Below are 12,504 nucleotides of genomic sequence, written 5' to 3'. Positions count from 1 at the left end.
AAAATAGAAAAATCCATAAGGACAGAAAGTAAATTAGCAATTTTCTAGGGCTAGATGGAGAAGGAGGCTGGGAAGACTAGGAGAAGATGGGTAAGGGGCATAGGATTCCTTTTTGGATGGACTAAAATATTCTAAAATTAATCATGGTGGTGGTTGTACAACTCTGTGCATATACTAACAACCATTGAATTGTACACTTAAATTGATGAATTTTTTGGTATGTGAATTATATGTCAATAAAGAGTTTGCCAGATACAAAAAGCCTTGAACCATGATATCCAAAAATATATTAATGCAATCATATAATTACTTTTTCTTTAGTTCTTGTGTCAAGGAGACTGCAGTCACAAGTGACTTCAAACTGCCACAGCTCTTAACGCTATTTTAGAAACTATTATATAACACAGATGACACCCAAATGTTAGGTCCTCGACTCTTAGCTGTGATAGCACTTATGATAAAAAGGAAGTTAAGTACCCACATAAAAGACAAGGTCATCTCCCCTTTGTTTTTTTTTTGATCTTGGTATGCTCTGCTATTTATATGATGTGTTTACTTTACCCTGTAAGTTTGTATTTTGACAACTTGATTGATTTCTCCTGGAATACAAGTATGAGCAATAGCAAAAGGGAACAGCAATTTGAAAAGAATTCATTTAAACAGGATGTCTATGAAATATTTTCACTTCTGCTAATAAAACTGAGTTGTTACTTTAACTGTGGAACTTGTGGAAAAGTGCTGGTGTGGCCACCAGATATAGCCACTGGATCGATATAAAGACAATACTGGATGAACTTATTCAGAGGGTTCAAGAGGTGACTGTCCTAACATCTTCAGCTTCCATTCTTATTGATCCCAACACACCATCTGCTATTAAATTTGAAGTTTATCCTACATCTCTTACTAAAGATGGTTTTGAGTTTCTTTTCATGAAATGGATCAGGAAATCGTCAAATGATCTGCCGAAAGATACATTTTGGGCATATTTTTCGGTAGTCCAAGAAATCACTGGGGAAAATTCTGATTGTATTCAACAGCTCTGTAAAAATGTAGTTTTCAATAAGAAACTAATGATGAAATTACAACAATCAAGGGTTGATGTCATTCTTGCAGATGCCATTGGTCCTTGTGGTGAGCTGCTGGCAAAGCTACTTAAAATACCCTTTGTGAGGCAGGGCCAAGATGGCTGACTAGGTAGAAGCTGCCTCGGATCCCTCTTGCAACAAAGACTCAGAAGAACAAGTGAATCAATCACATACATGACAATCTACAAACTCTGACCATCAAATGCAGATCTAAAGAGTTGACCTGAGTGACAGAGACTCAGCCTGCACAAGGAGCCTGCACACTTACTCAGCTAAAGAGAGAACGAGCAACCACGGGGAAGCAGCAACTGTTTTTGGAGCCTGGACTCAGCATCCCAGTCAGAAAACCTTGGCTCTGGGCTTTGGATTGGGTGCAGGGGAGCTAAGCACAACTTCCTGAGATGGTGCAAACATGGGATGAAACCCTAGCCTCCTGAAGTGACCTTGGGGGAAGCCCAGCCTGTGCACGTAGGGAGCGCAGTGACGCAGCTGACAGGTGGAGAAGTCACCGGGAGGAAGAAAAAGCGAAGGAACATACTGATAAAGCAGTTGAAGAAATCAAAAAGATTATTCAAGAACATACTGGAAAAATTAATAAGCTGCAAGAATCCATAGAGAGACAGCATTCAGAAATCCAAAAGATTAACAGTAAAATTACAGAATTCGACAACTCAATAGGAAGTCAGAGGAGCAGAATCGAGCAATTGGAATGCAGAGTGGGGGAGGTGGAGGATAAGGCAATTGACACGAACATAATTGAAGAAAAATCAAATAAAGAATTAAAAAAAATGAAGAAACCCTGAGAATCATGTGAGACTCTATCAAGAAGAATAACTTGGTGTGATTGGAGTTCGAGAAAAGGGAGAGATAACAGAAAATACAGAGAGAATAGATAAAGATCTGTTGGCAGAAAACTTTCCTGACATCATGAAAGGTGAAAGGATATCTATCCAAGATGCTCATCGAGCAACATATAAGATTGATTCAAAAAGAAAATCACCAAGACATTTTATCATCAAACTTGCCAAAACCAAAGGTAAAGCGAAAATTTTAAAAGCAGCCAGGGATAAAAGAAAAGTCTCCTACAAAGAAGAATCAATAAGAATAAGTTCAGACTACTCAGCAGAAATCATGCAGTCAAGAAGGCAATGGGATGACATATATAGAGTACGGAAAGAGAAAACCTGAATGTAAACAGACTAAATGCACCAATAAAGAGACAGAGAGTCTCAGACGGGATAAAGAAACACGATCTGTCTATATGCTGCCTATAAGAGACACGCCTTAGACTTAGAGACACAAACAAACTAAAACTCAAAGGATGGAAAAAAAATATAGCAAGCAAAGAACAAGCAAAAAAGAGCAGGAGTAGCAATATTAATTTCTGACAAAATAGGCTTTAAATTTAAATCCACCACAAAGGAAAAAGAAGGACACTACATAATGATTAAAGGGACAACTGACCAGGAAGATATAACCATACTAAATATTTATGTACCCAATGACAGGGCCACATGATATATAAAACAAACTTTAACAGAACGGAAAAGTGAGATAGACACCTCCACAATTATAGTAGGAGACTTCAACACACCACTTTCAGGAGAAGGACAGGACGTCCAGTAAGAAGCTCAACAGAGACACGGAAGACCTAATTACTATAATCAATCAACTTGACCTCATAGACTCATACAGAACACTCCACCAACAGCTGCAAACTATACTTTTTTTTCTAGTGCACATGGAACATTCTCTAGAATAGATCACATATTAGGTCATAAAACAAACCTTTGCAGAATTCAAAACATCGAAAAATTACAAAGCATCTTCTCAGACCACAAGGCCATAAAAGTGGAAATCAATAAGAGAAAAATCAGGGAAAAGAAATCAAATACTTGGAAACTGAACAATACCCTCCTGAAAAAAGACTGGGTTATAGGAGACATAAAGGAGGGAAAAAAGAAATTCATAGAATGCAACGAGAATGAAAACACTTCCTATCAAAATCTCTGGGACACAGCAAAAGCAGTGCTCAGGGGTCAATTTATATCGATAAATGCACACACACATAATGAAGAAAGAGCCAAAATCAGAGAACTGTCCCTACACCTTGAACAAATAGAAAGTGAGCAACAAAAGAATCCATCAGGCACCAGAAGAAAACAAATAATAAAAATTAGAGCTGAACTAAATGAATTAGAGAACAGAAAAACAATTGAAAGAATTAGCAAAGCCAAAAGCTGGTTCTTTGAAAAAATTAACAAAATTGATAAAGCATTGGCCAGACTGACTAAAGAAATACAGGAAAGCAAGCAAATAACCCGAATAAGAGACGAGATGGGCCATATCACAACAGACCCAACTGAAATTAAAAGAATCATATCAGATTATTACAAAAAATTGTACTCTAACAAATTTGAAAACCTAGAAGAAATGGATGAATTCCTAGAAAAACACCACCTACCTAAACTAACACAATCAGAAGTAGAACAACTAAATAGACCCATAATAAAAAAAGAGATTGAAAAGGTAATCAAAAAACTCCCAACAAAAAAAAGCCCTGGCCCGGACAACTTCACTGCAGAGTTCTACCAAACTTTCAGAGAAGAGTTAACACCACTACTACTAAAGGTATTTCAAAGCATAGAACATGATGGAATATGACCTAACTCATTCTATGAAGCTACCATATCCCTGATACCAAAACCAAGTAAAGACATCACAAAAAAAGAAAATGACAGACCTATATCTCTCATGAACATAGATGCAAAAATCCTCAACAAAATTCTAGCCAATAGAACACAACAACATATCAAAAAAATAATCCACCATGACCAAGTGGGATTTATACCAGGTATGCAAGGTTGGTTTATTATTAAAAAAACCATTAATGTAATCCACCATATAAATAAAACAAAAGACAAAAACCATATGGTCTTATCAATTGATGCAGAAAAGGCATTTGACAAAGTCCAACACCCATTCATGATAAAAAATCTCAGCAAAATAGGAATTGAGGGAAAATTCCTCCACATAATAAAGGGCATCTATACAAAGCCAACAGCCAACGTCATTCTAAATGGAGAGAGCCTGAAAGCATTTCCCTTGAGAACGGGAACCAGACAAGGATGCCCTTTATCACCGCTCTTATTCAACATTGTGCTAGAGGTCCTCGCCAGAGCAATTAGGCTAGACAAGGAAATAAAGGGCATTCAGATTGGCAAGGAAGAAGTAAAATTATCTCTATTTGGAGATGACATGATCTTATACACAGAGAACCCTAAGGAATCCTCCAGAAAACTACTGAAACTAGTAGAAGAGTTCAGCAGAGTCTCAGGTTATAAGATAAACATACAAAAATCACTTGGATTCCTCTATATCAACAATAAGAACATCGAAAAGGAAATCACTACCATTTACAGTAGCCCCCAAGAAGAGAAAATATTTAGAAATAAATCTTACCAGAGATGTAAAAGACCTATACAAAGAAAACTACAAAGTACTAGTGCAAGAAACTAAAAGGGACCTACATAATTGGAAAAACATACCTTATCATGGATAGGAAGACTTAACATAGTAAAAATGTCTATTCTACCAAAAGCCATCTATACATACAATGCACTTCCGATCCAAATTCCAATGACATTTTTTAAGGTGATGGAGAAACAAATCACCAACTTCATATGGAAGGGAAAGAAACCCCAGATAAGTAAAGCATTACCGAAAAAGAAGAAAGTGGGAGGCCTCATTCTATCTGATTTCAGAACATATTATACAGCCACAGTAGTCAAAACAGCCTGGTACTGGTTCAACAACAGGCACGTAGACCAATGGAGCAGAATTTAAAATCCAGACATGAATCCATCCACCTTTGAGTAGCTGATATTTGACAAAGGCCCAGTGTCAGTTAATTGGGGAAAAGATAGTCTTTTTAACAAATGGTGCTGGCATAACTGGATATCCATTTACAAAAAAATGAAACAGGACCAATACCTCCCACCATGCACAAAAACTAACTCCAAGTGGATCAAAGACCTAAACATAAAGACTAAAACGATAAAGATCATGGAAGAAAAAATAGGGACAATGTTAGGAACCCTAATACAAGGCATAAACAGAGCACAAAACATTACTAAAAATGATGAAGAGAAACCGGATAATTGGGAGCTCCTATAAATCCAACACCTATGCTCATCTAAAGACTTCACCAAAAGGGTAAGAACACCACCTACAGACTGGGAAAATATTTTCAGCTATGACATCTCCGACCAGCATCTGATCTCTAAAATCTGTATGATTCTGTTAAAATGCAACCACAAAAAGACAAACAACCCAATCAAAAAGTGGGCAAAGGATATGAACATGCACTTCACTAAAGAAGATATTCAGGCAGCTAACAGATACATGAGAAAATGCTCTCGATCATTAGCCATTAGAGAAATGCAAATTAAAACTACGATGAGATTTCATCTCACTCCAACAAGGCTGGCATTAATCCAAAAAACACAAAATAATAAATGTTGGAGAGGCTGCGGAGAGATTGGAACTGTTATTATCCACTGCTGGTGGGAATGTAAAATGGTACAACCACTTTGGAAATCTATCTGGCACTTTCTTAAATAGTTAGAAATAGAACTACCATACAACCCAGAAATCCCACTCCTTGGAATATACCCTAGAGAAATAAGAGCCTTCACACAAACAGAAATATGCACACCCATGTTTATTGCAGCACTGTTTTCAATAGCAAAAAGCTGGAAGCAACCAAGGTGTCCGTCAATGGATGAATGGACAAATAAATTATGGTATATTCACATAATGGAATACTATGCATCGATAAAGAATGGAATACTACGCATTGATAAGGAACAGTGACAAATCTGTGAAACATTTCATAACATGGAGGAACCTGGAAGGCATTATGCTGAGTGAACTTAGGTGCTAAAGGACAAATATTGTATAAGACCACTATTATAAGATCTTGAGAAATAGTATAAACTGAGAAAACACATTCTTTTGTAGTTAGGAGAGGGGTGAGGGAGGGAGGGTGGGAGAGGGTTATTTACTGATTAGTTAGTAGATAAGAACTACTTTAGGTTAATGGAAGGACAATACTCAATACAGGCAAGGTCATTTCAACTGGACTGGACCAAAAGCAAAAAACTTTCTGGGATGAACTAAATGCTTCGAAGGCCAGCGGAGCAAGGGTGGGGGTTTGGGGACTATGGCTTAAGGGGACTTCTAAGTCAATTGGCATAATGAATTCTATTATGAAAACATTCTGCATCCCACTTTGAGGTATGGTGTCTGGGGTCTTAAATGCTAACAAGCGGCCATCTAAGGTGCATCAATTGGTCTCAACCCATCTGGATCAAAGGAGAATGAAGAACACCAAGGTCACACGATACCTATGAGCCTAAGAGACAGAAAGGGCCACATGAACTAGAGACTTACATCATTCTGAGACCAGAAGAACTAAATGGTTCCCGGCCACAACCAATGACTGCCCTGACAGGGAGCACAACAGACAACCCCTGGGGGAGCAGGAGAACAGTGGGATGCAGACCCCAAATTCTCATAAAAAGACCAGACTTAATGGTCTGACTGAGACTAGAAGAATCCCGGTGGTCAAGGTCCCCAAACCTTCTGTTGGCCCAGGACAGGAACCATTCCTGAAGACAACTCATCAGGCATGGAAGGGACTGGACAATGGGTTGGAGAGAGATGCTGATGAAGAGTGAGCTACTTGTGTCAGGTGGACGCTTGAGACTGTGTTGGCGTCTCCTGTCTGGAGGGGAGATGGGAGGGTAGAGAGGGTTAGAAAGTGGCAAAACGGCCACGAAAAGAGAGACTGGAAGAAGGGAGCGGGCTGACCCATTAGGGAGAGAGTAAATGGGAGTATATGGTAAGGTGTATATAAGGTTATATGTGACAGACTGACTTGATTTGTAAACTTTCACTTAAAGCACAATAAAAAATTATTAAAAAAAAATACCCTTTGTGTATAGTGTCTGGTTCACTATTGGCTACACATTTGAAAAATACAGTGGAGGACTTTTATCCCCTCCTTCTTATGTGCCTTTTGTTATGTTAGAATTACAAGATCGCATGACGTTCTTGGAGAGGGTAAAAATATGATATATGTGCTTTACTTTGACTTTTTGTTCCAGACATTGAAGGAGAAGAAGTGGGATCAATTTTACAGTGAAGTACTAGGTAAATCATGTTTTTAGTTGATAGAATGAAGTCTTAACTTTCCTTGTGTTTTTGAATTTGAGTTTGTGTAAATAAGAAGAGAGAGGAATTTGTTTTTCGTAAGTAAAAGATGAAATGATCTATCAATCTCACAAATATTTTAGAGAGGTTTCTATTACAGGGTCAGTTAGAAGAACCCGCTGGCCCATCACAATGACAACAGACACCTGAAAGTCAGAAACTCAAAAATTAAGACACTTAGAATTCCTTTAATTAATTGCATATCTATTTTAATGTACTTTTATCTTTGAAAAGTCATTATAAACCTCAGTGAATGTCTGGATGATAATAGACATGTAGATTGAAGAGTGACACATGGTTTCTAGCCAAACAGTCAATGTAACAAAAACCTGTTGCCACTGAGTCTATGTTGACTCATAGAGATGCTATAGGACAAATTAGGACTACTCCATAGTATTTCCAAAGAGCTGCTGGTGGATTTCAACCACTGACCTTCCGGTTAGCAGCAGAGCTCTTAACCATTTTGCCGCCAGGGCTCAAACTATCTATGTAGCATTGGAAAAATAACTTCTTCTATAGCTCAATTTTCTTATTCATTAATTGAAATGTTTTTCCATGTTACCTTCTGAGAATTCCTTCTCAGTTGAGAGATATAATGGCTCTATCCCAAATTCAAAAAATTTATACTTTTTGTCTACAATATTTTATTAACCTGCTAACCAAATAGCCGTAATCTAGATAATATAATTCTGCACAACTTGTTTCTAGTGAACCCTAACGATTCCACAATTTTTCACTAAGTGCTTACAACTCCTCTTTCTTACAGGCCCATCAAGCTTTGGAAGGGTTGACGTACAAGTTATTAATCTGTATTCTTTGAAAACTATGTCTCTCTATTAAAAAATAAAAATCACATCTATTTGCATAATTTTATTGAAAATTTTCCAGTTGTTAATTGCAAATAGTTTTATTTGTTAATAAAATTTTATTCCGCTCTTAACTTGAACCAAATATAGTAGCTGATACAAGGAATTGAGCCATACTTACAAAACCTCACAGTTTAGTTGGAAAACCAAATGTCAAGGGACTGACTTGGTAAATTGTAGAAACTAGACTTAGTACTTCTGGGAAAGGTGTTTCCATGGCTGTGGTAGGATTGATTGGGGAGCTCGAATTCTAGTTGTTTGCATTTTTGCATCTGTTACTTTTGCAATTTTGTTGTTGTTGCTTTTGGGTGGTATCTAGTCAGTTCTGACTCGTAGTGGCTACGTGTTCAACAGAACAAAACACTACCTGGTTCTGCGCCATCCTCATAATTGTTGTTATGCTTGAGCCCATTGTTGCAGCCACCGTGTCAGTACATCTTGTTGAGGGCCTTCCTCTTTTCCTCTGACCCTGTACTCTGCCAAGTATGATGTCTTTCTCCAGGGACTGATTCCTCCTGATAACGTGTCCAAAGTACTCAAAAGGTAGTCTCGCTTTCCTTATTTCTAAGGAGCATTCTGGTTGTATTTCTTCCAAGACAACTTTAGAGAAACCAAATGCATATTTAATTCTACAGTGCCTTAGGTTTAATAACTGTTTATGATGGTGAATATACTGATGTGACTTTAGAGATCTAAGTCTCCTCTCACACTTTTAAACAACTTTAGCTGCATTATTCCAAGCTCCCTTCTGAAAATTTCTGACCCCAGGTGACAATTTTCTGAAGTTGCCTCTACCTTTCTTTCTCTTTTCTTTTCTTTTCAGGAACACCCACTACATTATATGAGACAATGGGAAAGCTGAAATATGACTCATTCGAACTTACTGGGATTTTGAGTTTCCTCGCCCACTTTTGCCACATTTTGATTTTGCTGGAGGGCTCCAGTGCAAACCCGCCAATCCCTTGCCTAAGGTAAACCTGTTACTGTTGGTTTTGTATTTTCAATTGAAATGATTCTATGGAATTTTTAGAAGAGAATGTATACATTTTGGCAAAGAGGTGGACCTGGATGAAATACTTAAATTTTGTTGTAAGGATTTAGGCTTTTCACCAGTATTGTAGCTTAGAGGCAGACCCTTCCTAAACAGTATAAATGGGTGAGCATAAATGGGTGCTCCCAACAATATTTGCAGCCAACCCAAAGTGTTTTTCTTCAGTGCTTTGGTTTACAGCATTGAAACTATTCATCATTTGAAAACTCAGGGTTTTACATCTTTGAGAATAAAAGGAATTGTTTAGTGTATCTATCAAAGGAAGTGTTTTCTGCTGTATATCAACCCTATAGTAAAACTTTGTTTTTGTATTAAAAAAAAAAAAAAGTTGCCTTTGAGTCGATTTCAACTCATAGCAACCCTATAGAACAGGGCAGAACTGCCCCACAGGGTTTCCAAGGAGTGGTCGACCTTGGAACTGATTTGAACTGCAGACCTTTTGATTAGGAGTCGAATGTTGAACCACTGTGCCAGCAGAGCTCCACTGAGTATATAGGTATCTATATCATAGCTGCCTGATAAAATGAACAACGAAAATGTATCCCGTGTATCTAACAAGGACAATAAATTCTGTGTACATAATAAAGATCAACCAATTCTACCAATTTTTTCTGAAAATTCTCTTTGTTCAAAACTACAAAATAATTCTGTCAGCATATAGAATAATATACCTTATGAAGGAAAGGAAGAAACTAATATATTTTAAATTAATATTACAACTTTAAGACATAAAAGCAATCATTATTGCACTAGTATACAGTCTATCAAGAGATCCATTTTGTCTACCTTCTTATTGGCAGCAACATAAAACTGAGATCCTATTCAAGGATTAAAAGTCATAACTTATCTCAAGTGCAAATTGTTTAGGCTATATGGAATATCTTTTGTAGAGTTCAAAAGTTGTGGTATGATTAATGATAACTTAAAAATTTTTTTTTTTTTTTAATCTTATTGGGGAAAAATTTTCGTATTCACTTTAAAGGAAAATGGCAGTGTAAGGAGGAGGAAGAAACAGAGGAGGAAAAGGACAATAAATAGTGCCAGAATAGTTAAAATATTTATAGTAAATTTTACTTAAATTGAAGAAACAATATGGACATTCCAATATGTAACTACAAATGTGTATTCATGGTTTATAAATGGAAGTCTTATGACTATTTCATAGAAATTCCAAACTCAAAGCTTTTTTTTTTTTTTTTTAATATTAGAGATTCTTAACCTCTGGACAATAAGGGGTATGTTAGGGGAATATTTGGGAAACTAAGAGAAAGTTTAAGGTGTGACATACAAGGGTTATGTAACTTAGAGAAATACGGAAATATAATCATCACCACCATAAATAATTTTTCTTAGTGTTCATAGTTAGGAAGTAAAATGCTAATGACTCCCAACTGAAAGAATTCTTCAGAAAACGTTCTGGAATAAAAACATGTGATATGTTAGAACTATGACCAAAGAGGTGTCATTATGTTGATTCCAAATCATGGTGATCCCATGTGTATCAGAGTAGATCTGTGCTCCATAGGGTTTTCCTTGGCTGATTGTTCAGAATAAGATCACTGTGCCTTTCTTTTGGTGCATCTCTAGGTGTACTTGAGCTTTCAGCCTTTTGGTTAGCAGCTGAGCACAGTAATCATTTGCACTGTGCTGAGACTCCAGTAGAAATATAACTATGGAATTAAAACTGAGTTAAGACTCTGCTGTGATCCCTCCTTCCAAGAATGTATATTAGTAGTTAATAACTATAAATGAAGAGCCAGGATTCCTCTCACTACTGTGTAATAGCTTAATTTCATTTCTAGCTTTCACAAGGCACATACATAAACAAATTTACACAAATACACATCATAGAGACCATAGATTGCATATCACACATCTCCTTCCAAAGGAACTGACTGATTAATTTTGTTAAAAAGCAGCCACTATTATGATCATTTCTATCAATACTTGAAGATCCCTGTGTGGCGCAAACCTACAAAACAAAAGGCTGGCAGTTCCACCCTACCAATGGCACTCGGAAGAGAGGTCCAGAGATCTGCTTCCATAAAGATTACAGCCAAAAAATCCCATGGCACTCAGTTCTACCTTGTAACATATAGGGTTGTCATGAGTAGGAATCGACTCTGCAGCAACAGCTTTGGTTTTGGTTGTCATTGTTTGATTTTTTCTCTTAAGTTGTTTGTCAACAAATTGATACATATTGTTCAATATTTTTTTGCTGTTTCATGATGAAGCAGCTTCTTTCTTCATAGGAAATAGAAAAGGTTGTCCAGAGCTCTGGAGGATATGGTTTTGTGGTGTTTACTCTTGGGTCAATGGTCAGGAACATTACAGAAGAAAGGGCTCACACGATTGCATCAGCCCTTGCCTAGATTCCACAAAAGGTAGATAAAGTGTCTTAATGGTGAGCAAGTACATCCCTAGTCTGTTCAACTCTATAAAGGCTCTGATTATAGAAATTTTCTGCAGAAAGGTAAACTATCATGATAACAACTACTTATCTCAAATTTTATTTTGAAAACAGAAATTTTGGTGATAGATGTTAATATGATGTCTTTTTAAAATGATAATTACTTCAGCAATAACATTATAATGCGAAATACATATGTTTCATAGTTGCAGTGTGAAGTTTTGGCATTATAATGATGTTATAGCCAGGTATACATGAATCACTGAATTCTGTCCTGTCATTTGTTCCTCTTTCTTTCAGGATTCCTGGGGTCGCTATACTTAACTGCAGACATTATCAGAAAAGAGTAGTAGAATTTTAATTTGGTTATTAGAATAATAGGTCAGATATAAAAGTAAAAAAATATTTCACAAAACAACAAAGTCTGGGGAACATCACACTCTAGACAGAAGCACCATGCCATCCCTTTGCAGCAAAAACCTGAAAAAACTAAGTAAAACAGACACAAACATCAATCCTGAAGCCCTGAGCACTGAAGACAAGATAAAGAACTTGAACAAGCATCCAATGCAATAAGAAACTGACAGAACAGAGAATTAGGAGAGTTATGGAGTGGAGGTCCCCTACCAGCTAACATGGTACTGATTTGTCACCTTGGACTACAGCCAGCAAGGAACACAGACAGGGAATACGGAAAGGCAACTTCATAGAACGCCTACCAGAAAACAGAGCACCCGGTAACCAAGGATGCGATCATCCACCTCCACACTTCTTCCTTCTAGTTGGCCTCTACAGCTTTTCTACAGGCCACCATCA

The 12,504-nt window shown here is 37.1% G+C and overlaps 1 pseudogene; it reads left to right on the top strand.

The window, feature by feature from the left end:
• Positions 1 to 605: 605 nt before the first annotated feature.
• On the top strand, positions 606 to 11,680 carry LOC100664561 (UDP-glucuronosyltransferase 2B31-like; annotated as a pseudogene).
• Positions 11,681 to 12,504: the final 824 nt, after the last annotated feature.

This window comes from Loxodonta africana, chromosome 5, assembly GCF_030014295.1.
Source record: "Loxodonta africana isolate mLoxAfr1 chromosome 5, mLoxAfr1.hap2, whole genome shotgun sequence".
Classification (NCBI taxonomy): Eukaryota; Metazoa; Chordata; class Mammalia; order Proboscidea; family Elephantidae; genus Loxodonta; species Loxodonta africana.
The sequence above is the reverse complement of the archived record's forward strand: the minus strand, read 5'-3'. Positions and strand labels throughout refer to the sequence as shown.